Genomic DNA, 25,340 nt, shown 5'->3' with positions numbered 1-25,340 from the left:
ACCCATGTGTGTGTTATGAGTTCGTGGTGCATACATCCATCCGTGGTAGCCTAGGGCTGCACAATTAATCGAATTTAATCGAAAATCGCGATTTTGGCTGCCACGATTAAATTAAATGAAAATCACAATTTATTTCCATTTAAAATGCGAGCTCTGCTGCATATCTGATCAAGCACTTTTTGACCAGTACTCCGCCAAACCATTAGGGGGCGAACCGACGCATGTAAGGTTTCATTACTCCGCCTAAATAAGCAAGCAAGCCAAGTCACAGTAATGAAACCTTACATGCGTCGGTTCACCCCCTAATGGCGTGAGATTAGGTACCAGATTGAGGTGAGAGAGAAAAGTATGCTATGTCGGAACAACAGACTATTTAGCACTGGAGGCAATGCTGTGACCTGCCTTCGCTCATGTTTAAAGCCAGAGCGTGTTGATAGGCTGGTCTCTCTAGCTAAAAACTTGTAGGCCTCAGTATAATGCTATGTAATTGTTGCAATTGAGTTTTCAGTTCCTTCATCCTTTGGTAATTTCTTGGATAAATTTCATTTATTTGTCATTTGGAAATCAGAATTTCTCTTTTAAATTTCATTCTGCACTGAAAGCTGTTCATATTGTTTGTTTGAATATAGTGAAATAAAATTTAAGTGATTTCCCTAACATCAAGAATAATTGTGATTAATAATCGTGATTACAATTTTGATCAAGATAATCATGATTATCATTTTTTCCATAATCGTGCAGCCCTATGGTAGCCACAACATTACAGTCACTTAGGCTGTCTAATTAAGCAAAAACATTGGCGAATTTCGCCTCCTTTCAAAGTCAATGAGAGCGAAGTGAAATTCGTTTGTGTCGGAATGGACCGTAATGAAGTCTGACTGATATTTTGTGTGTGTGTGGTGGTGGTGGTGGGTCCGCGTCGCCGCGCTACCTCACTCTTTTTTGACCATGGTTGTGTTTGCATCCCTGGCATAAAAGTTACTCCATGGTTTTGTGATTTCTCATTAACAGGTTGCTAATTAGGCCAGTTAACAAACTTTGAGGAAAATCACTACCCTCCCTGAGTTTTCAGTGTATTTTGATTCTGCTTGTTTTGTTTTGAAGATCAAATTGTTCTAATTGTTCTCATGAAGAACAACTTGGCTAATTATAAACAAGGCTGGTTTCTTATGGTACGGCTGTGTGAGCTACTGCATCGCTGATGCTCTGGTTACAAATTTGTAATAATTCATACACTGCATTACTGTAATAGAACATTCCCCAGATATATATATATATATATATATATATATATATATATATATATATATATATTTTTTTTTTTTTTTTTTGGCAATTGAATCCATCTTATTTCTTTCCCCAGGTGTTTAAAAATTTGTGTAGCAGTAAATCGGGATGATTGTCCAGGGAGTTTTCTTTTCATCGAGGTCACGCTGACGGCTGCGTTCAGGCTGCTTTTCTCAAACAGAATGACTGCTGTTGACATTTTTCGCTGACATCAAAAAAACGTTGGACAGAAAAGAGAAGAAAAGGAATTACACTCCTGTAATCTACACCCATTCACAGACAACAAAGCCGGGCATCGGAGTGAGCAAGAGGACGGCAGCAATCCAGCAGTGTTTGTGCGTGCCACTCTGATGACTTCAGTCGCTCTTGGGGTTCAGATGTTCTGAGCTCTGCAGGTGATGAGCTTCTGTCTTTTGCTCAGAAAGGGAAAGGTTGGGATAAAAAAAAGCGATAGCACACATTTAGAGACCCATGCTGTTTCCCTTTCTGTGTCCCCTGGTGTGTGTTTTCTGTGTGGACGCCCCGTCACCATCACTCGCTCCATGAGCCGTCCCTCTGCTCCTGTTTTTTTTTTTTTTAAGTTTGTTTTTTGGTTGGACTCTTTGTCAAATTTGAGATCACTGAGCAGTTTTCGAACCCTGACATCTACTCGATGTTTGTTCAACCAAATTCAGTTCAAAATATCAATGGACGTCAGACAGCATTATCAAAACTTGAAAATCTACCGAAGGAACTCGGGGCACGTCAATACCGCTACTGCTATCATTTATTCATTTTCATACTTGTTATACCAACATCTGAAAGCATGTGGTACTACATGGTGGAAGCCTAGCGCAGCCGACATTGTTGCACGAATCAACAGTAGCGATCTGGATGTATTTTACAATTAAAAATGACAATCAAAGCAAAGCAGACTGCAAACTGTTCTCTGAGAAAATATCAACAAAAGGAGCTACAGGATCTTCCTACAGTACAAGTAACCAAGAAAACATCTTGAACATAACACTTAAGGTGATGATACATGGGGCGACTTTTTTATGGAAGATTGCCGGGCAATTGCGCTTCGACACTTTCCCATTGAGATTGGGCAACATCATTTCTATCGGAACGATTTTGATCATTTTGGGCAACTTTTTAAGATCATCCAATCAGAGTGCTAGGAGTGAACACATGACCATCTGAGAGCTTCTGAAATTTAACAAAGATGGCGGCATCTCCAGCAGTAGAGCGAAGAAAAAGAGAGACAACTTATATCTTTTTAGGCCAGTAAGTTGTTCTGTGTAAACCCAAATTGACAAATGTACCTCATCAAAAGCTTAGAAGACCAACAGACATCTATTTTTATGTGCTAAGGTTGTAATTAAGACATCGATTTTATTTTTTTCAGCTAAGTGTAAACTGCCGTTAGCTAACCACCATTCCATTGAGATTGAATGGGACTTAGTGGTGGTTTTTGCTAACATAGTTAGCTGACAGTTATCACTAGCTATGTCAGGGTAATGTTAGCTCTCTTGCATCAAGTTGCGTCACTCCCTCCCCACACATTCGTGGCTGCACCAACCTAGCCTGGGCCCGCCCATCCTAAGTGTGACGCAACACGAGGGCCTGTTGCGAGCTTAGTCTGGCAAGACAAGCTATCTCCAGCTCTTCCAAGCTCCCAAAAAATTGGGAGCCAATCAACTTTGAGCATCTCCAATGGCCCTGGGTAGAGGCGTGTTCAAGGCAGTGACGTAGTAGAACTGCGACCGGAAGCCATAGATTGTTTACAGAATCTATGCCGGAAGCGCTTCATTCACTAGAAACATTACGAACATGGAGCAGCGGCAAGCCTTTGACACAGCGGTAGATGCTGTATTGAAAGCATTCAACGGGAAGTTCTCATTGAAAATGGAGCAAAGAGCAGCCCTGGAGGTATTTATCTTCTTCCTGTTACTCAAGCAGTTTCCGTCACGTCACATACGTACGTCAGAGGAAAGAGTGATGTGATTGGTTTAAGCTTTGTCACAGCCTTTTCTGGCTTCGACCAGTAGCAAACTGAGGCATTTCAGGGAGGTGGGTCAACCACGCCTTTGGGAAATGGTTGGGCTTAATATCTTTGCCAGACCAAATGCTCGCAGAGCTTTGAAGTTGCGTTAGCCAGACTAGCACCAACCTGGGGTGGGTTTCCCAAAAGCCTCTTAACGCTAAGAGCATCTTAACTAGGAGAGTGAGTGTTCATTGTGCTGCTTGCTCTCCCATTATCTCTAGCCGCTTTATCCTTCTACAGGGTCGCAGGCAAGCTGGAGCCTATCCCAGCTGACTACGGGCGAAAGGCGGGGTACACCCTGGACAAGTCGCCAGGTCATCACAGGGCTGACACATAGACACAGACAACCATTCACACTCACATTCACACCTACGGTCAATTTAGAGTCACCAGTTAACCTAACCTGCATGTCTTTGGACTGTGGGGGAAACCGGAGCACCCGGAGGAAACCCACACGGACACGGGGAGAACATGCAAACTCCACACAGAAAGGCCCCCCATCAGCCACTGGGCTTGAACCCAGGACCTTCTTGCTCTGAGGCAACAGTGCTAACCACTACACCACCATGCCACCCTAGGAATTATACATTTCTTCTAAAATGTAATTTGTATATAAATACTACAATAAATTAAATTGGTTATTAACTCTGCCAACTTTCTTGGAGGAGGTTATGTTTTCACCTCCATTGGTTTGTTACTTGTGAAAATCAGAGATTTTTGCATGTTGATCTGTCCATTTGTTTGTTGGTGCTCTGGTGTCGTCATTTCTTGACCAATCTTCACCAAAATGCACAGGACAACTCACTAGGGTCACACAAAGATGTCATTAGATTTTGGTGGCTCAAGGTCAAAGTCACCAAGATCAAATCTTGTAAAAACACCTAATCAGCCATAACTTCCGTTTCTTTGTGATTTTTGCAAGTATCATGCTCTGCACGACTTTTCATTTCTTTGTTTGTTTACAATGTAACTCAAAAAGTAGAGAATAGATTTTGATGAAATTTGGTAGAAAGTTGAGCCATGGGCCAAGGAACAATTGATCAAATTTTGATCCAAATCCAGATATGTATGCAGATATGTTTCCACAATTTGTTTTTCTTTTATTTATTTATTTATTTTTTTTTTTTTGGTCTGTTCCCACTGTATTTCAAAAGCATTGAACAGATTTGGATGAAATTTGGTGGACAGCTTTAGTATTATCCTAGCTTCAAGTGATTTGATTTTGATGTTGATAATATATGGCTTGGCGGAGGTATGAACTTTACCAAGTGCCCTTCTAGTTATATGATGATAATAACATGAATAAGAATCACAATATCTCATCTCATTATCTCTAGCCGCTTTATCCTGTTCTACAGGGTTGCAGGCAAACTGGAGCCTATCCCAGCTGACTACAGGCGAAAGGCGGGGTACACCCTGGACAAGTCGCCAGGTCATCACAGGGCTGACACATAGACACAGACAACCATTCACACTCACATTCACACCTACAGTATGGTCAATTTAGAGTCACCAGTTAACCTAACCTGCATGTCTTTGGACTGTGGGGGAAACCGGAGCACCCGGAGGAAACCCACCCGGACACGGGGAGAACATGCAAACTCCGCACAGAAAGGCCCTCGCCGGCCACAGGGCTCAAACCCGGACCTTCTTGCTGTGAGGCGACAGCGCTAACCACTACACCACCGTGCCACCCAGAATCACAATATATTATCATAAATTTGTAGAAATTTTAGCAGCATAATTTCCAAACTAAAAATCTTAACTTACTTCTTTAAGTTGTTCCTTGCATAATTATGATCAAGTCACATCACCAGTCAAAAGATCTGAGATTCTCGTTTGTAATATATCTCAAGAACAAGTGTCAGAATATTTGTAGGGTTTATATATTACCATAATAACCAGTGATTGAACTGACGAGGTTTGGGAATTGTTTCGAAAATGGGTTAATTAAACATTAAACAGCAAGTTTAAATGGTATTGGCAGTGAAAATATCCCCATTGATGTCAATGGTATCTAGTTCAGCTATATAAAGATTGCACCCCATATGATGAGATCATGAATAAGTGTTTCGATTGGTTTGTGGATGTGACATAAAAAAAAAGTGTTCAATGTCTTTTAGAGATATTATCCATTAAATGGTTTAATGATGTGATGTCAAGAAGCGCTCCATTAACGTGCAAATGACTCCCAACATGTTTGATTCATTTGTGCATGGAAAATAAAAAATTATGCTCAAAATGTTTTGGAGAAATTAAATGTTATGTTTCGGGTTAGGGTTAAACATATGTTTATCTGCACAAAAGAATCAGACGAATCATGGAATCAGACGAATCAACAACAGACAAACGAATCATGTTTGGAGTCATTTGGGTGTTCATGGGGTCCTGGGTGATGTCATGTCATTACAACATTTAACATTTAATTTCTCTAAAACTTTTTTTCATGATCTTTATTTTGCATGCACAAGCATGTGCAAATGCTGCACGAATTAATCAAAACAGTTTATTCACATTCTCATCATATGGGCGCCTTCTTTGCGGAGGTGAAAGTTTTATTTCCGTTTACTGAATATTGCTAATTATATAAATATATCACACAAAATTAAATAACTCTGTCAAATTCTTAAATCTTTACACTGAAGGACTTCCGGATCATTTCTCTTTGACTGTACAACATTGCATTACTCTAAATACGATCAATACAAACGTGTCAAAACCTTTCCTTTGTTCAAAAACTTTTGACTGACATCCCATATTGTTCTCACACACACTTAAGATTCTGTCCATGTCCTGCTTTGCCCCACCTCCTACTTCACTCAATATGAAATTCTTCTCACCTAAATGCCCAGGGCTTGAGTTTCCGAGGTGAACGGTTATTCTCACATCCCCCTGTCCAGTTCTGAGGTCATTTAAATGCAGCTCACTTTAGGTCTTTAAATTTCAACTTGGCTTCATGGATGGCAGGACCTCAGCTTTGGAATTCACTCCCACAGAACCTCCTCCGTAAAATATCTCTCCTGCTTCAAATTACAGCTCAAAACCCATCTTTTGGTCCAGTGCTATGACTTTGTCATTAGTAACTTTGGCTTTTTCTGTATTATACTGTAAATACTATCATTTTTTTTTCCTGCTTGTCCTACCTCTTAGTGTATCTTCATTCATACTGGATAAACAAAATGATAAATGAGCTGACATGGAACAGGCGAACACAATCAATTAACAAGCCACAGCATCATCTATGCAAGGTGAGAAAGTAGCCTGAAAGCAGTCATAATCTCATCTCATCTCATTATCTCTAGCCGCTTTATCCTGTTCTTCAGGGTAGCAGGCAAGCTGGAGCCTATCCCAGCTGACTACGGGCGAAAGGCGGGGTACACCCTGGACAAGTTGCCAGGTCATCACAGGGCTGACACATAGACACAGACAACCATTCACACTCACGGTCAATTTAGAGTCACCAGTTAACCTAACCTGCATGTCTTCGGACTGTGGGGGAAACTGGAGCACCCGGAGGAAACCCACACGGACACGGGGAGAACATGCAAACTCTGCACAGAAAGGCCCTCACCAGCCACGGGGCTCGAACCCGGACCTTCTTGCTGTGAGGCGACAGTGCTAACCACTACACCACAGTGCCGCCCAGCAGTCGTAATTTGAGTGAAATATACGTATGCTATCTTAACATTGACACATCAAAGTATATTATGGGAAGAAAAACCTCAATTTTGTTCAAAATACTCAAACAACAATACTCTCACCTGTTTTCCAGAATTCAACCACAATCTGATGGGTTTTCCCAATCCACCATCGACATATTCTCTCAGGATGTGCTTCATTTTAGGTTTATAAACCCACCGGCCACTTTAATAGGAACTTGTTGTTGATTCTAAGATCCCTGTTCTTGGCTGCAGGAATGGAACCCAGTGTGGTCTTCCATTTGCTGTTGCATGCTGAGATGCTTTTCTGCTCATCACGGTTGTAAAGAGTGATTATATGAGTTATTATATCCTTCCTGGCAAAAAAGCTCAACCTAATCTGTCCATTTTCCTCTGACCTCTTTTATCGACAAGGCATTTGTTTCCACCAACAGAACTGTCCCTCCCTCACTCACTCAATGTTTTTTTTTTTCGCACCATTCTGTGTAGATACTGTTGTGTGTGAAAACCCCAGGAGGAGATCAGCAGTTTCTGAAATACTCAAACCAAAAATTCTCAAACCAATACCCATGCCACAGTGAAAGAAAGAAAGTCACACTTCACTGTGAGATCATAATTTTTTTCCCATTCTGATGTTTGAACATTGTGAACGTTAACTGAAGCTCTTGATTTGTATCGCCATGATTGGCTGGTTAGAGAACTGCATCAAACAAGTCAAGTCAAGTTTATTTGTATAGAGCTTTTAACAAGAGGCATTGTTGCAAAGCAGCTTTACAGAAAATAAAGATTTTAAACATATGAACTAATTTTATCCCAAATAAATTTATTCCTGATGATCAAGCCTGTGGCGATGGTAGCAAGGCAAAACTCCCTCAGATGACACAAGGAAGAAACCTCAAGAGGAACCAGACTCTAAAGGGAACTCACCCTCATTTGGGTGAAACAGATAGCGTGATTATAAATAACTCACTTCTATAACTGTGTCCTGTAGAGTCACAAAGTATAACTCTGAAACCAGGAAATTCATTATAGTTTTAACATGAAGTCTGTTTTGTTGACGTTATAAACTGTTCATTGATGGAAACTTGAGTGCAAAACTGTTCATGACAACTACAGTCCTAGAGTTAGCAAGTTAACTGTAGTCCTCAGACATAAATGTATTATTGTAAGTGTCCAGAGCCGTCTTCCAAGTGTGACTTTCGACCTTCTATATGGGACCGTCCTCCACAGGAGGGATGTGATGAGACTCCAGCCAGACGTAGGGCATCAGGATGGATCAAACAGCAGGTGGATGTATGGGTGTTCCTAGTAAAGTGTCTGGTGAGTGTAGTTTGGAAACTTATGATAATCCTAGCCAGGGCTTTGAACCAGAATTTTTTTCCTATTGGTTCATTCCGAACAGAAACGGAATTTTAACGTTTCCGGTTTTGGGTTCCACCATTAAATAGACGTTCCCGAACTGGTTAGAACAAAAAAATTTCGTTCCCGGAACGGTTAATTACGTTCCCTGTAAGTTGTTTAACAAATGGCTATAAAATTATGTCTCTGTCTCATCCAGCTTAAGCCAAATGTAGGCTAATTCTATTACAACCTTCATTAAATAAGACAATAAATAATTCAAAACAATTATTATTTCAAATGTTGGCGATTTGGATTCTCAGTATGTCTTCCCATCTACACAAACAGAAAAAGTGCCAAAAATGAAAGATAATTTGTTTAGTGTGTTACCAAAGGCTAGTCAGGCCCTATGCATTGATAGGCTAACAGAGGTCAACGTCATTTAATGTTCGCGAGGCTCTCATTAACGTGGACAAATATATTGATATCGTGTTTGAAATTGACGTTTTTGAATAACGATATACTGCAATATTTACCTCTTATTTAAGATGTGGAGACGTGATAGTAGTCCACCCTCCCGCTCTCTCCATTCAGTCAGCGAACGTCACACAGGAAGTGAACCCCAGCGGGTCATAGAAACTTTCGCAGGAGAAGAATGACTTTTTTATTTGTAGGCTACGGAAACTTTGAGGAACGAAATAAAAACCGGTATTAACCGGTTACCATTATTTTTAATAAGCGTTTCTGTTCCGGAACATAAAAAATAATAAAGTTTCTGGTTTAGTTTCTATTCCATGTGAAATAGAAAAAGTTCCCGATTTTCGTTTCTTGAACCGGTTCAAAGCCCTGATCCTAGCTTTAATGTCTTTCATTCATTCATTCAGTCATTCATCTTCAGGAAGCTGGTCAGGGTCAAAAGCCTTCCTGGGAACACTGGATGTGAGGCAGGAATACGCCAGGGCACCATGCAAACACTCATTCACACCTAGGGGCAAGTTCGAGTAGCCAATCCACCTAGCATGTTTTCAGACAGTTGGGGAAACCAGAGGAAACCTACATGGACATGAGGAGAACATGTAAGACTCCACACTGAGAGGAACCCAAGCTCAGGATCAAACCAGGGATTCTGAAGCTGTTGCACCTGCACCACTATGCCACAAGGCATGAGATATTTCTGTAGATAAATTTATTACTGCAAAGTGTCAAGACATACAGTATTTCCCATTTTCACCCCAAAACCAGAAGGGATGCACATAATTTGCATTGAATTGTAACTGTGATTGTTGTTCCCAACCTTGCTGATCCATTTCCACAACTTCACTGGTCCGTCTAAAAGGTTAGCAAGATCCTTGAATCAGTTTTTGGGGTTGCATTTGAATGTTCTGGGTTTTGTTTTTATCATCAACTGCAATAGGAGAACTTGTGTAGTGAGCGTGTGATGTCGGTATTTTGCTCGGCTCACCTGGTCCCATGTGTTTGCCTGAGCAAGTGGCGCTCATTTCTAGTATCGCTGCCACGAGCAAGAAACAGAAAGGGGATCAATTTAGGAAAGTCCCACACAGCAGTGCTTAATGGCCCACATACCGTACACATAAACACACATTCACACACATTTGTTGTACTATCCTTGTGAGGACCTTCCACTGACATAACTACTAACACAACTAAATAATGCTATGCTAACTCCTAAACCTAACCTGGAAACCTTTTAGATCTTTTTTTTTTTTTTTATAAAAGCTGCAGTTTTTTTGTCGTCAGATATTCCTGGTTTCATGGAGACTTTTGGGGATTCTCTTTCACACACACGTCCTCTGGGGTATTTCCATTGACTTTTATGTTTCTATACATAAATAATGCTAAGCATAACCGTAACACTAACTCCGACATTAAGCTCCGTTGTCAAAATATAATCTTAAATAAGGTAAGCAATTTCCTTGCCAGTCAAATAATCTCCTGAGATGAAAATCGTCTCGCTAGCTTATCTTAATTATATCAGGTCATCACACATCTATGACAGGTGACAAAGGAAAAAGCAACAAAGTGTCTCAGTAAGGGTCTGGGTCATGAGAACATCTTCAAGGCTTCTTGGTACTGTATTGATCCTACATGTCTCTGAAGTTGTAAAATTGTGACAGTTAACATTGTTCAGTTATTAGCAAAAATCTTCCCATAGTTGGGGTTTTGATGGAGACAGTTGCAGTGAAGTGTACTAAAAACAAAGACTGGCAAGAACAAATAAATCCAATTTCCAAATATCAAGGTCCAAAAAAAAAAAAGGCAAGGCAATGTACAAACAGGCTGACAAAATACAAGACGGGAACCACAAAATGAGAACATGAACATGGGTCAGCACCAGAACTAGCAAACATCAACAAAGGGTTGGTGTGTCAGAAGATAAACAGTGCAGAACACAACTTTACTTCATGAAATGTGTGTGTGTGTTGGGATTGTGCTTATGTAGTGTGATGGTGATTAGGTCCAGGTGAGTTCAGTTGTGCAGTCCGTAATTGGGTGAACTTGAACATGTGGACTGGAAATTACAGGCCATGGTGGCCATGTTTGTAGGTGGGGTTTCATTGTGGGAAATGGAGTTGACGTAACATGACGATGGAGATGAAGAGCGCAGTATCTCATCTCATTATCTCTAGCCGCTTTATCCTTCTACAGGGTCGCAGGCAAGCTGGAGCCTATCCCAGCTGACTACGGGCGAAAGGCGGGGTACACCCTGGACAAGTCGCCAGGTCATCACAGGGCTGACACATAGACACAGACAACCATTCACACTCACATTCACACCTACGGTCAATTTAGAGTCACCAGTTAACCTAACCTGCATGCCTTTGGACTGTGGGGGAAACCGGAGCACCCGGAGGAAACCCACACGGACACGGGGAGAACATGCAAACTCCACACAGAAAGGCCCTCGCTGGCCCCGGGGCTCGAACCCAGGACCTTCTTGCTGTGAGGCGACAGCGCTAACCACTACACCACCGTGCCGCCCAGAGCGCGGTATATAAATGTAAATATCTGAGACATTGTCATGATCTCACTGGGAATCGACAGTGCAACAAGTAACATTTGTTGAATATTGAATATATAAATTTGAAGTGATTGGGTTTTTTTTGCACACTAGGTGTGATCTCTGGTTGGTGTTGTAACAGGGAAGAGTTCATCTGGTCGGGACATGAACCCAACACAGACTAGCCAGGTGGTGGGGCTGCCACCTTTATGTGTGATGTCTGTGCTGCTATATGACACCAAGACCTTGGCCACCTGTGTTCTCAGCTTCAAGACCTGCGCCCTCTAGACCATTGAGGGGATGCGTTGGTACAGCCATATCTCCAATGAGGAGTTCTGCCAGAGGATTGACGAAACAAATATCCTCCGCACCATTGCACAGCACCATGTTCGTTGGCTTGGACACATCCTGTGCTGCACAGATGACCACCCCACAAGAGCCATTTACGAGTTTGATCTGCCAGTGGTGGGATGGAGATGCCTTCACAGCTGACCATGTACCCATTGGAACAACGTTGTTTGTCAAGACCTCCAGCAGATTAATTTAAGATTGGAGGATGTCCCGGCACTCAGCCAAGACCGTGAGAGATGGTGGAGTTTGGTGGCACTGGTGGGCTCAATGCCATGCTGGCATGAGGTTTAGGAGGAGGAGAAAATTAGTTGTGATGCAATAATGTGACAAATACAACCAATTGGCTCAAATGATTCCTATGGTGTGTGAGGTCTGATGTTTCTTCAGTTCCCCACTTGCAACACTGCAATTAGGTCCCATTTCATCAGTCATCTGACATCTGGCAGGTTCGTGACTTGCAGAGATATCTTTGCCTAGGCTTGCCTGTTGGCCATAGCTACCTTAAGTTGGTCACTCGGTAGGTGTTCCTTTCAAGTACCATCTTCAGAGTGGTACCTGGATGACCAACCTTGCACTTTGTGTCAGGATCCCAGAGCAACACTTGTACCACAGGTTGGTCTTTCAATATAACGTGACCGCAAAGAGCAAGGGCATTGTTTCCTGGTGATACATGATGAGAGGTGGGGTAAGATGCCATAGGGCTAATCATTTGACCAGTGATCACACCAGGATATGTTTAGGACTCTTCACAGCATAGGAGTACAGGTACCATCCAGGGACCTTTTCCTGAGCTTTGGTCAAGGACCAAGATTCTGAGCCATATAACAGTTTGGACTCATCTGGCATTTTAATAACCCTCATTTTAGTTTCCCTCATCAGAGGTGCAATCCAGACTTTTTTGAGGGTATTGAGGGCACCCTATACCCCATGCTCTGGTTTCCATTTAAGCACTCACTACACACACACATGAGACAAACTATGAGGGCGAATCAAATGAAAACCAAATGAAAACTAGGACATAAATTAGAAATTAATCTCATCGCATCTCATCTCATCTCATTATCTCTAGCCGCTTTATCCTGTTCTACAGGGTCGCAGGCAAGCTGGAGCCTATCCCAGCTGACTACGGGTGAGAGGTGGGGTACACCCTGGACAAGTCGCCAGATCATCGCAGGGCTGACACATAGACAAACAACCATTCACACTCACATTCACACCTACGGTCAATTTAGAGTCACCAGTTAACCTAACCTGCATGTCTTTGGACTGTGGAGAAAACCAGAGCACCCGGAGGAAACCCACGCAGACACGGGGAGAACATGCAAAATCAACACAAAAAGGCCCCCGTCGGCCACTGGGCTCGAACCCAGAACCTTCTTGCTGTACGGGGACAGTGCTATCCACTACACCACCATGCCACCCACTTTAAAATCTCCATATGCATATGATTTACGTCATTTACTATTCAATGAGCCCTGTAAATGAGGGTGGAGCCATTCTTGAAGAAGCCACGCCCATTAGGATAGGACTGGTTAACCCTCGTAAGGTAAAAGGAAGATCTGCTTTGTACTGATTTGCAGTGACTCCTTGCTCAAAGGAAACAAATGGACTCAAAAGATAAAATAACCCCCCCCCCCCCCAAAAAAAAAAACCCTCATCCCTGTAATCATTGCATGCTGTCCAGAGAGCAAGTGCAGGGATGCATAAAGGGTCAAGTGGTGAAAGTTAAAGTCCTTTTATCCCCTGGACAAGGTTTAAGATGTTATTTTTTCACATTTGTGTTATCTAGACAGTGTTCCCCAGATGACTTGCACTCGAGTTATTAGTGTCAGCTGTGAAGACAGTCTAATTAAAGCATAACATTATGCTTGAGGAGGATATTATGGTAATGTAATATGCTAAACAAGGACTCTGATTTAATTGGTCTTCTTTGGATCGTTAGATTTTTGGGCATAATGTACCTATTTGTGATGCAAATATTTTGTGTGTGTGTGTGTGTGTGTGTGTGTGTGTGTGTGTGTGTGGGTGTTCTCTATCTTGGTGGAGACCAAATAAATCAAAAGAAGAATAGGAATATCTCTATATCTTTTAGGTTGTATCTTGTGGGGACATTTGGCAGGTCCCCAAAAGGAAAATGGAGAAGGATAGGAACACAAACATGTGTGTTCTGTCTTGGTGGAGAACAAATGTCTGAAGAAGATTTGGAATATCCATCAGGTTGTGTCTTGTGAGGACATTTGCCCGGTCCCCAGAAGGAAAAAGAATAAAGATAGGAAGATAAACATGTGTGTGTTCTAGCTTGGTGGAGACTAAATAATCACAAGAAGAATAGGATTATCTGTCAGGTTGTGTCTTGTGGGGACATTTGGCTGGTCCCCAGAAGGAAAAATAAGAAGGATAGGAAGACAAATGTGTGTGTGTGTGTGTGTGTGTGTGTGTGTGTGTGTGTATATCTTGGTGGAGACCAAATGTCTGAAGAAGAATTGGAATATCCATCAGGTTGGGTTGTGTCTTGTGGGGACATTTGGCTGGTCCCCAGAAGGAAAAATAATAAGTATAGGAAGACAAATGTGTGTATGTGTAAAAGAAGAGAAAGTGTAAGAGAGTTTATCCTGCCTAATAATAATAATAATAATAATGGGCGGCACGGTGGTGTAGTGGTTAGCACTGTCGCCTCACAGCAAGAAGGTCCTGGGTTCAAGCCCCGGGGCCGGCGAGGGCCTTTCTGTGTGGAGTTTGCATGTTCTCCCCGTGTCCGCGTGGGTTTCCTCCGGGTGCTCCGGTTTCCCCCACAGTCCAAAGACATGCAGGTTAGGTTAACTGGTGACTCTAAATTGACCGTAGGTGTGAATGGTTGTCTGTGTCTATGTGTCAGCCCTGTGATGACCTGGCGACTTGTCCAGGGTGTACCCCGCCTTTCGCCCGTAGTCAGCTGGGATAGGCTCCAGCTTGCCTGCGACCCTGTAGAAGGATAAAGCGGCTAGAGATAATGAGATGAGATGAGAAGTGTAGCAAAGAAAAAATGTTTTTTTTTTTCTTAAACACCTCTAGGTGGCACTGTGGTTCCACATCCAGACAGAAGTCTACCAAAAATGCATCACCTGAAAGACCCACATGGCAGTGTGGTGCCTACACACACACCGCCTTTGGATATTGGTATGTTTCAGTATATTGTCAGAAGAGCATGGAATTGTGTTCTCTGTTGATGAGGTGGTTATATATGTTGAGCATATTTCATCATTTTGCACACACACACACACACACGGCAACATTTTTGCCTCATTGCTAAGCCTTAGAAGCTCTACTATGTCATACCTGTTTAATTTAGCAATTAACTGTTTAATCTAGCAACAGATGCTTGTCATTCTGGAGAACGGAAGCATGTGTGTGTGTGTGGAGAAGAGAAAACATTAGGAAAAAAGAATGAACTGCGTAAACAGTGACATGTCATTGTTTCTAATTGGCTGAATATTTATTGTGGGCAAATGTAATGTGTTGAAGTCGATTAGATGCACACACAAAGATGCACCTGGTAACAAAGGATGGGGAAAAGTTGGAAAAAACAAACATTCATTTAACATCTCCCTCGCTGACGGACATGTTGCTTTGACATGATATTATTGGGGTCTTTGTTGGATAGTTGTGCTCTCTCTCTCTCTCTCTCTCTCTCACCATTTTCTGCAAAACACCCCACTCAGTATGAAAGAGAAAGCTTTGTTTACCAGCATCTCTGTGCCTGTGTGATTATACAGGGAGCTGAAGTTCGAATCACAGATGCAGTGTGTGAAGGTACAGAGGTCCTGATATGTGTGTGTGTGTGTGTGTGTGTGTAAAGCCTCAGGGAGTAAATTAGCTGCAATGACACTGTCTTTCCACAACAGGAAATTTTTGCCTTTATATACACACACACACACACACACACACACACACAATACCGAGTCTAATGATATTATCGTACAACAGAGGCACGATGGAACACTGCGTATGCCGTTTTACAGAACTCCTGCTGCGATGAGCCTCAGTTCAGCTGTGCTTATGTTTATTAACTCATAAAATGAAATGAAAATAAAATAAGGAAGAAATAAAATGCTCCGTGGCCTGCTTTAATATGAAAATAATCAGAGATGCATGCGGAAGTGTTCCCTGAGTGCGACCCGACATGCTTTATTCCTCTTATATCTCAGCAGGAAAGAATGACACGGTCGCCATGGTGATGCAATGATGCACAGCAAGAAGGTTCCGGGTTCGATTGTTTGTTGGGTCGAGTGGCGTTCCAAGTAAAGTGTGCTGATATTTAATATAAAAGCACAGAGTTTGTTTCATTATCTGTATCGTTCCGCTTCCTAATTCGAAGCAGTCGTGTATGGTTGTGACATCAAAATATACATACATACATAATACACTGACCAGGATCTTGTTCTTGGTTCTAAGATCCCTGTTCTTGGCTGCAGGAGTGGAACCCAATGTGGTCTTCTCTTTTTGTTGCATGCGGAGATGCTTTTCTGCTCACCACGGTTGTAAAGAGTGATTATATGAGTTACTATGAGTTCCTTCCTGGCAAAAAAAAGCTCGAACCACCTCAAATCTGTCCATTTTCCTCTGATCTCTCTCATCAACAAGGCGTTTGTTTCTACCCACAGAACTGTCGCTCACTCACTCACCTCAATTTTTTTTTTTTTTTTTGCACCATTCTGTGTCGAGACTGTCGTGTGTGAAAACCCCAGGAGGAGATCAGCAGTTTCTGAAATACTCAAACCAAAAAATACTCATCTGGCTCAAACCAACACCCATACCACAGCGAAAGAAAGAAAGTCACACTTCACTGTGAGATCATAAGTTTTCTCATTCTGATGTTTGAACTTTGCGACCATTAACTGAATTTGTATCTGCGTGATTTTAAGCATCAAGGGATTGGTGATTAGAGAACTGCATAAAACAGCAGGTGGTTGTAGAGGTGTTCCTAATAAAGTGTCCAGTGAGTGTATATGAAAGCTCGAGAACGTCCAAATCAATGTGAACTAGCTAGCCAGCATGTCCTTCAGGACGCCTCGTTCTTCTAGTTCCATTCACGGAGCAAAAATAAACCGGACATATGTCCATATTGTGTCCAAAATGTCACTCACTCAATATTAATTTCTTCTTTATAGAACTGTTGTATAAAAGTGATCTCACACTCAAGGTCATGCTGTTGTCCTGAATATCAGTCCAGCTCTGATTAGCTACTGAAACCCAATCACCGCCGTCCTGCTATTCGGTACAACAGCACAACCTCGAGTGAGAACTTAATTATCACTTAAGTTTTACGAAATAAACAATAAAACAAAATCAACGCAGCCTGTGATGTTACCAGTGAACAGGGGCGATTTCTCAGAGACGACAAGGGAAGCCGAGCTTCCCCTAAAATTCTCTCCCCAAACTGCGGCGTCTACGACGTTGAATTCTCATTAAAACAATAACTTGCATAACATAATATATGCCCAAGAGTGTATTTATGTTCATAACTATCCTGTAACTTATTTGAGTGATGTCTGATGAACTTGCAGTTCGCTACGAGAATCACCTTTGCTGCCAGGCTGTAACCTTTCTTATTTCAATGGGCTCTATGGACTGGCAGCAGTGTTGCCAGATTGGGCGGTTTTAAGTGCATTTTGGCGGGTTTTGAACATATTTTGGGATGGAAAACGTCAGCAGTATCTGGCAACACTGACTGGCAACCGGGTATCCGTTGCAGTCTACGAGACGGCTCTGAACAGCCAATTTCGGCTAGTTGTTATTGCTTAAAATCAACAAAATCGTCACTTCCAGGGAAGCCGGGCTTCTCTGGGACTAAACGAGACAGTGGGAGGGACAAGAAGCCGGGCTGATAAAGGATTATTGGAGGTAGTGTTTGAAAGACATGAGGAGGGCGGTACTTCGGCGAGGAACACGGAAGTATGATCAGTCAGTCCCTAGCGGATGTCGAGAAAGTGTAGTCGTGTGCCAAAGTGCTGTCCGAATTTCTTTTCATATAAACGTTTCTTCTCATTGATGTCTCTGTACATTACTCTGTAAATAAATGTAAATATTACTCGTTGTGCTCCGTTAACTTTCATCCATTCTATCAGTTTGATCATTCGTGAATTCACTCGTTTATTTCATTTGTAGTTCAATCTGGTTGTAGGCTAGCTTGAGCCTTATTGGGATCTGCAGTGCTAGCTGCTAACAGAAATTGGTGAAGTCTCTGGAAAGCACAACCAGCTGGTATGACAGGGCCACAGACCATTTTCTGGAAAAGGAGCGGAGGGCAGAATTTGTGTATAAATAGTGTTCATGTTCATGAATCTGAAGTGTGTATATTGTTCAGTAATGTTAAGAGAATGGTGGGCTCTGTGTTATAGGTTATACCTGGGTATAATATTCAAGGTTCTGTGTGTTGCATAGCCTACCTGGTTATGAATTTCCAGACTGTGTTGCAGAAGATGTTCAAGGATGTGTTGCACAGCTGGGTGTTGTGTTAAAGACTCTGTGTTGCATATCAGGGTATGATGTTCAAGGCGCTTCGTTGAATAGCCAGTGATTTTTGGATGTTTGATATTTTTGATTAAGGATATGAGGCACTAGCCTGGCAAGCCAGACTATAACATGAAATGTACAAGCAAAAATACTTTCTGCCACTAGGTGGGGTTGTCTAGTTCACTATGCTAATGGGGCACACCTTTCTATGCTTTGATATCCGGCCTACAGGTTTTACGATGAATGCGTAAAATAGGCTTCCCCTGTTTTAAAAACCAGCAGCCGCCACTGGCAGTGAACTATTCTGTCCTGAAGACTTTCCTACAGCAGAAAACCTCACACTTTCACCTCAGACCGAAGGTCTTATTCTTATTATTCTTGCTTAAATTGCATCAGTGTTTCCACAAGTCCGAATTCCAAATGCACACTGTGTACGTTACTATAAAAACAATAAAGTATCAGAATAAATGCTTTAACATAAACCTATGATTTGTTTTTGTGCCATTAGAAACAAGGAATTAGAGGTAGACGGCCTTTTAGATTTTTCAAGTTGAGGTCGTAAAAAGAATTTTCCCTGACACGTAATTATTTTTGCGAAGTGGACTGAAAGCTACTGAATTCAAATCACAGACTTCCAATTTTATTCATTTTTTAAAAATAGAACAATGAATGAATTTATCTCCACATGGCCCTAAATTCTCCGCTATTTTTTCCTGCTTCACCATGACCCAATTCAAGATACTACGTCATGCACGACGTGGTGGGCTTTCCCTGTTCGCGCAAGGCATTGTGGGATACAAATTTGAAACAGGAGAGAAAAATGGAGGACGTGAGTGTGCGAATGAAACGTGAAAGAGTGACTAGAGTAATGGAAAGAAAGCGAGAAGAAAAGACGTTATGTTATATACGAAGGAAAGGAAACGCAGGACCGAACTAATAAATATCGGCGCTCAGCGAGCACCTCGGTGTGATCAGCTGTTCGTTTAGCGACAGAATGATGGAACTGTCAGGTCAGTGTACGGTCAAAGGTAAACCTGCGCATGCGCACACACACGGACTTCCTCTGTCTGCGTCAAGCAAGCGATTTCATGCACATTATTTGCTTTAATCCCGTCTCGTCTCGTCTTCTTCCGCTTATCCAGGACCGGGTCGCGGAGGCAGCAGTCTAAGCATGGAAGCCCAAACTTCCCTTTCCCCAGACACCTCGGCCAGCTCCTCGGGAAGAACACCGAGGCGTTCCCAGGCCAGCCGAGAGACATGAGTCCCTCCAGCATGTCCTGGGTCTTCCCCGGGGCCTCCTCCCGGGGGGACATGCCTGGAACACCTCCCCAGGGAGGCGTCCAGGAGGCATCCGAAAAAGATGCCCGAGCCACCTCAGCTGGTTCCTCTCGATGTGGAGGAGCAGCGGCTCTACTCCGAGCTCCTCCCGAGTGACTGTGCTTCTCACCCTATCTCTAAGGGAGCGCCCAGCCACCCTGCGAAGGAAACTCATTTCAGCCGCTTGTATCCGCGATCTTGTTCTTTCTGTCATTACCCAAAGCTCATGACCATAGGTGAGAGTCGGAACGTAGATCGACCGGTAAATTGAGAGCTTCGCCTTTTGGCTCAGCTCCTTCTTCACCACGACGGACCGGTAAAGCGACCGCATCACTGCGGAGGCTGCACCGATCCGCCTGTCGATCTCACGCTCCATCCTTCCCCCACTCGTGAACAAGATCCCGAGATACTTAAACTCCTCCACTTGAGGCAGGACTTCTCCACCAACCTGGAGAGGGCAAGCCACCCTTTTCCGGTCGAGAACCATGGCCTCGGACTTGGAGGTGCTGATTCTCATCCCAGCCGCTTCACACTCGACTGCAAACCGCCCCAGTGCATGCTGAAGGTCCTGGTTTGAAGAAGCCAACAGGACAACATCATCCGCAAAAAGCAGAGATGAAATCCTGTGGTTCCCAAACAGGATTCCTTCCGGCCCCTGGCTGCGCCTAGAAATTCTGTCCATAAAAATTATGAACAGAACCGGTGACAAAGGGCAGCCCTGACGGAGTCCAACATGCACTGGGAACAGGTCTGACTTACTGCCGGCAATGCGAACCAGACTCCTGCTCCGTTCGTACAGGGACCGGACAGCCCTTAGCAAAGAGCCCCGAACCCCATACTCCCGAAGCACCCCCCACAGAATACCACGGGGGACACGGTCGAATGCCTTCTCCAGATCCACAAAGCACATGTGGACTGGTTGGGCAAACTCCCATGAACCCTCGAGCACCCTATGAAGGGTATAGAGCTGGTCCAGTGTTCCGCGACCAGGACGAAAACCGCATTGTTCCTCCTGGATCCGAGGTTCGACTATTGGTCGAATTCTCCTCTCCAGTACCCTGGAGTAAACTTTCCCTGGGAGGCTGAGAAGTGTGATTCCCCTATAATTGGAGCACACTCTCCGGTCCCCTTTCTTAAAAAGAGGGACCACCACCCCAGTCTGCCACTCCAGAGGCACTGTCCCCGACCGCCACGCGATGTTGCAGAGGCGTGTCAACCAAGACAGCCCCACAACATCCAGAGACTTGAGATACTCAGGGCGGATCTCATCCACCCCCGGTGCCTTGCCACCGAGGAGCTTGCAAACCACCTCAGTGACTTCGGCTTGGGTAATGGACGAGTCCACCTCTGAGTCATCAGCCTCAGTCTCCTCAGTGGAAGACATGACGGTGGGATTGAGGAGATCCTCAAAGTATTCCTTCCACCGCCCGACAATGTCCCCAGTCGAGGTCAACAGCTCCCCACCCGCACTGTAAACAGTGTTGGCAGAGTACTGCTTCCCCCTCCTGAGGCGCCGGACGGTTTGCCAGAATTTCTTCGAGGCCGACCGATAGTCCTTCTCCATGGCCTCCCCGAACTCCTCCCAGTTCCGAGTTTTTGCCTCCGCAACTGCCCGAGCTGCAGCACGCCTGGCCTGCCGATACCCGTCGGCTGCCTCAGGAGTCCCGGAGGTCAACATGGCCCGATAGGACTCCTTCTTCAGCTTGACGGCATCCCTTACTTCCGGTGTCCACCACCGGGTTCGGGGATTGCCGCCACGACAGGCACCGGAGACCTTGCGGCCACAGCTCCGAACAGCTGCATCCACAATGGAGGTAGAGAACATGGTCCACTCAGACTCAATGTCCCCCACCTCCCTCGGAAGCTGGGAAAAGCTCTCCCGGAGGTGGGAGTTAAAGACCTCCCCAACAGAGTGCTCGGCCAGACGTTCCCAGCAGACCCTCACCATACGTTTGGGCCTGCCAGGTCTGTCCAGCTTCCTCCTCCGCCAGCGGATCCAACTCACCACCAGGTGGTGATCAGTTGACAACTCAGCCCCTCTCTTCACCCGAGTGTCCAAGACATAGGGTCGGAGATCAGATGACACGACTACAAAGTCGATCATCGACCTCCGACCTAAGGTGTCCTGGTGCCACGTGCACTTATGGACACCCCTATGCTCGAACATGGTGTTCGTTATGGACAAACTGTGACTAGCACAGAAGTCCAATAACAAAACACCACTCGGGTTCAGATCGGGGAGGCCGTTCCTCCCAACCACGCCCCTCCAGGTGTCACTGTCATCGCCCACGTGAGCATTGAAGTCCCCCAGTAGCACAATGGAGTCCCCAGTCTGAGCACCCCTCAGTACCTCTCCCAGGGACTCCAAGAAAGCCGGATACTCTATACTGCTATTTGGCCCGTAGGCACAAACAACAGCAAGAGCCCTCTCCCCAATCCGAAGGCGCAGACAGGCGACCCTCTCGTTCACTGGGGTAAACTCCAACACATGGCGGCTGAGCTGGGGAGCTATAAGGAAGCCCACACCAGCCCGCCGCCGCTCACCACGGGCGACTCCAGAGAAGTGGAAAGTCCAGCCCCTCTCGAGGAGCTGGGTTCCAGAGCCCAAGCTGTGCGTGGAGGTGAGCCCGACTATCTCTAGCCGGTACCTCTCAACCTCCCGCACAAGCTCAGGCTCCTTCCCCCCCAGCGAAGTGACATTCCATGTCCCAACAGCCAGCCGCTGTGTCCGGGGATCAGGTCGTCGAGGCCCCTGCCTTCGACTGCCACCCAATCCACACTGCACCAAACCCCTACTGCTACCTCTGTGGGTGGTGAACCCACAGGAGGTCGGGCCCACGTCACCTCTTCGGGCTGAGCCCGGCCGGGCCCCATGGGCAAAGGCCCGGCCACCAAGCGCTCGCATACGAGCCCCAACCCCGGGCCTGGCTCCAGGGTGGGGCCCCGGCTGCGTCCTACCGGGCGACGTCACGGTCCTGGATTTTTTCTCCATAGGGGTTTTGCTTTAATCCCCTCAAATTAAATAACTTCCCAGCCACAGAATGGCCTGATTTTTTGTGAGATATTACAGAAATAAATCTCACAATGACGACATTTCAGAGGGAGCTAAATTTCACCGATTTTAGGAAATCGAAAGGCCGTCTCGCTTTAACCCTTCTGACCAATCTGATTTCAGAATTTAACAGCATTGTGGTATCAAATTCAACAAAATGTGATTTAGGTACAGTACTTATTTAGTGTTATTACCGCCATCGACTTTGTTGGAGAAGGTTATGTTTTCATCTCTGTTTGTATGCCTGCTCACAATGTAACTCAAAATGTAGTGAACAGATTTTGATTAAATTTAGAGGAAAGGTTGACCATGGACGAAGGAAAAATTGATTACATTTTGATAGAAATCTGAATTTGTGGCTTGATGGAGGTATAGAGTCTACCGAACATCTTTCTGGTTTATTCATGCTTTTAATATTTATTGTACAGGGTTCCAGACGTTACAAAAGTACACATATTATTTACTGAAGTAGAAGTAGTGAAAACTGAAACACTCTAGTAAAAGTAGAAGTACTGATTCAACCTCTTTACTCAAGGAAAAGTAGAAAAATACAGGCTCTGTAATGTATAAATGTAAAAAGGTAATCCTCTGACGGACATTTCGACCAGCTGTTTCAATGGAAAGTTAACTGAACCTCATATAAAATAATATAACATAATGAGGATATTACATGGTCCGTGCAAAGTTATGAAGTTTATCTCTGAGTGCTGAATATATATGTTATTTACCAGCTGGGAGGTCCGTATCGTGAAATACTGTGACCGAGGTCTTGAAAGTACTGAGCGAGACCCTCTGGGCCAAGGTCAGTATTCAAGGCCGAGGTCACGGTATTTCACCATACGGACCGACCTTAAGCTGGTAAAAAATATATTTATTTTTTTCTTTACCAAATTCTAACAGAAAACGAGAGCGCCCGAAAGGGAAAACCGAGCCGAGCCGCCATTTTGAATCCTCATTCACGGCTGTAATGCAAATAGCTTCCTCCTCGGTATACAAGTGCACTTCCATGGCAGGAAAAAAAACTACATTTTGCCGCCTATGTAGTCCCCTATTTATACAAAATTGAGTCATTCAGGATTCAGCCATGTTTTTGCTCGGCGTTAACAATAGTTACAGGTTTTTAGCTTTCTCCTGAAATGTTTTCTTTTATTTCTTCTTCCTCAGGGTAGTAAAACTCGCTTTCGCTGTGAACACTGTCGTTATCGCTATCCATGATGTAAAATTAATGCTATTCTCCTGAGAAATGCTGGCAAAAATTTATAAGATTTTTGATAATCTTATAAATAAATCTTATAAAAAAAGATAAATGTTGACAAAAAATGCTACTATGTTTATTGCTGTTGTGAACGAGCGAGTCGCCAGAGGTTCGTAACCAGGGTCCGTAACTGGGGTCCGTACCGTAGGATACGGACCCGCTCGACAGCCAATCAGAGCGCAGGATTTGATGGAAACCATACCGCGGGAAAAAAAAATGTGTATATATATATATATATATATATATATATATATATATATATATTTTTTTTTTTTTTCTTTTATTCATCTGTTTCATGAAAATGCACGATATACAGTATTGAATTAGAACATAATTCATGATTCATAGATCAAAGTCACTCCTAATGATTGGAAAGGAGCAGCAAGAAGAATATAATTCTTATTTTTTTCTGCCTCTCAGTAAAACAAAGAATCTTAGATGGTCTGTAAATTCCAATTACAGTACCAACACTGCATATCAGTTACCTACACCATCAGCTACATGTGCCAATGATTTAACCTCCTAGGGCCTAGCGGTCACATACGTGGACAGCACTTTTTAGAAATTCAGAACAAGAATCCACATATGTGGACATACTTTTTCTCAAAAAGTACATCTTATCAAAGATGATGCTTAGTTTTTATTCTAATCAGGTTCTAATAAGCCCAAATAGCAAAAAGAAATAAAAAATGCATGTAAAAAAAACAGCTTGGGTCTTAGGAGGTTAAAGGAGAAAATAACCAATTAAAACAATTTATAAGCTCAAAACAATAAAAATAATCATCTATATTCGATGCCAACAACATAAAACAAAAAATAACCCCAAAAAATCTAATTTTTCGAGCTCATAACAAATAAAATGAACACCCAGTTAAATTTCATGTGCATGTTGTCTCATTTGTCTCTCTTTATACATTTTTTTAAACTGAAAAATATCTGTGCAACACTTTAAATTATTCTGTTGAGAATTCCAAAGTTTTACGCCAACAACAGAAATACACATTTGTTTTAAAGTGGTGCGAACAACTTGATGCTTAAAATCAAATCTCCTATGATTTTCACCTTCTGAGCTAAAACACAAACAACTTCTGCATGTTCTCTGGCAATATTCTGTTCTTGGCTTTAAACATTACTAATAATGTCTGAAGTTCGATTATCTCTTTAAATTTCAATAACCCTGACTTAATAAATAATATATTGGTATGTTCTCTAAACTCAACTTTGTGAATTATTCAAATTGCTCTTTTCTGCATTAAAACCAATGGGATTATATTGCTTATGTATGTGGTACCCCACACTTCTACACAATAACTAAAATAAGGCAATATAAGTGAACAGTACAGCATTCTCATTGTTTTACAATCCAAAACATACTTGACTTTGTTCAGAATAAAAATATTCTTTGACACCTTTTGTTTAATGTATGATATATGAGATTTCCATGTCAATTTTTCATCCGTTATAACTCCTAGAAACCTAAACTCAGATACTTTCTCAATGTTAACTCCATTAATAGATAATGAAACTTCACCCTTTCTTTTATT

The sequence above is a fragment of the Neoarius graeffei genome, chromosome 8 (assembly GCF_027579695.1).
Source record: "Neoarius graeffei isolate fNeoGra1 chromosome 8, fNeoGra1.pri, whole genome shotgun sequence".
NCBI lineage: Eukaryota > Metazoa > Chordata > Actinopteri > Siluriformes > Ariidae > Neoarius > Neoarius graeffei.
The sequence above is the reverse complement of the archived record's forward strand: the minus strand, read 5'-3'. Positions refer to the sequence as shown.